We start from the raw sequence: 2,088 nt of genomic DNA, 5'->3' as shown, positions 1-2,088 counted from the left end.
TCCAAAACAGGAAAGGACCATCAGCTGATCGCAGCACCTGGCGAGACCTTTCAAAGGGCAACGACAATGCGAGAGCCCAGCGGGGAATGCTTATTTTCCGCAAGGTTTTTACTTGTAACCACACGCCAGAGGCTGCAATAGTTGAACACTGATACATTTAGTTGGTAATTTTGCTTACAATCTGTCGGTGGGGTCCGCATACTTGCACTGGTGCTAACTAGTGAGAAAGTGCAACAACTGTTTCAACCCATTTGTTACAGAGGGATGTGAAGTAATTTTAAACCGCTATTCCAAAATGAGGAAGGATTTCCGATAAGCGTATGCAGCAACCGTTTATCTCAGGGTCATCTTTTGTGAGTATACAAAGTAATTATTTATTTTGGATTGTTGCTGAGAAAAATCGCTTAGTTGATTTATTAAGGGGATTATGAATAATAATCCTTTGAGAAGTATGCGCAGGGGAGGGAAGTCGTCATCATTAATCTGTCAGATATCCCACCAATCTCGTTATTTATTGCTATTTATTCATATTTGCATTTACACAGTTTGTTGTCTTCTGCACTCTGGTTCATCTTATATTGATTCTGTTACAGTTACTGGACTACAGATTTGTTGAGTATGCCCGCAGGAAAATGATTCTCAGGGTGACAATGTATGTTATTTGGTAATAAAATTTACTTTGATCTTTGAATGTATCAGAAATGTATAAGGAACCACCTGGTTCCATTGGTCCCGAGTTTGCAGTTGACTTTGTAGAGGTTAGTACCTCCTGTGGGTAACCAATAATGTTCAGGTACTGGAGCTTGGAGATGTCGAATAAAGAATTTCCTAGACCATTAGTCTCTACCGTCTCTGCCCTTTCGTTCTCTTAGTGGTTTTTTTTGCCTCTACATAATGGAAGATTAGATTTTTCAGAAGTAATCAGGGAAAACGTAGGAAGGAGTTCCTGCGCTTCAAAGAAAAATAATATTAGATTAGATTAGATTCAACTTTATTGTCATTGTGCCGAGTACAGATACCAAGCAAAATGAAATGCATTTAGCGTCTAACCAGAAATGAAAAGAACAGTGTTATTTACAAAATAACTGCGAATAAAAAGTGCTACAGCACACAAATATAAAAGTACTGAGACTGTACAATATGGGTGCAATACTGCTTAGCGCTGTGATGTGAGGTTCAGCAGGGTCACAGCCTCAGGGAAGAAGCTCTTCCTGTGCCTGCTGGTGGGGGAGCGAGGCTCCTGTAGCGCCTACCGGATGGGAGGAGAGTAACAAGTCCATGGTTAGGGTGAGATGCATCCTATCAGGGATGAATTGTAAAACATGTCTGCAAACTGTGTTGCAAAGCCTTGAAATGGTAAGTACATTAAACTGTAAATGCTTATAGTGCTGACGGAGCCTTGAACTGTTGTACTTTTCTGAAACAATCAAGCTTGCTGTCGTAGGCTGAATCAAAGCCGGTGATGAATCAGCTCATAGGAGGGAGATTGAAAACCTGGCTGAATGGTGCCTCAACAGCAAACTCTCACTCAAAGATCAAGGAGCTGTTTGTTGACTTCAGGAGGAGGAAACCGGAGGTCCATGAGCCAGTCCTTCTCGGAGTATCAGAGGTGGAGAGAGTCAGCAACTTCAAATTCCTTGGTGTTATAATTTTGTAATACCTGTCCTAGGTCCAGCACGTAAGTACAAGTCCGTAGGCAAACATGGCAGCACCTCTCCCTCTTTAGGAGTTACTGAAGATTTGGGCATGGATCTCAGAATGGCCGTGCAGGCTCGAAGGGCCGAATGGTCTACTTCTGCACCTATTGTCTATTGACATCTAAAACTTTAAGACTTCTATAAATGTGTGGTGGACAGTACAAACAGCCTGGTATGGAAACACCGATGCCCTTGGAAATGCCAATGCCAATGGAAAATCCTACAAAAGTAGTGGATACAGCCTAGTCCATCACGGGTGAAACCCTCGCCACTATTGGGCACAACATGAAGCGCTGTCGCATGAAAGCAGCATCCATCATCCGGGGCATCCACCATCTAGGCATGCTGTCTTCTCGCTGCTGCCATCAGGAAGAAGGTACAGGAGCCTGAG

Source organism: Hemitrygon akajei, chromosome 10, assembly GCF_048418815.1.
Source record: "Hemitrygon akajei chromosome 10, sHemAka1.3, whole genome shotgun sequence".
NCBI lineage: Eukaryota > Metazoa > Chordata > Chondrichthyes > Myliobatiformes > Dasyatidae > Hemitrygon > Hemitrygon akajei.
This window is presented reverse-complemented; position numbering follows the sequence as displayed.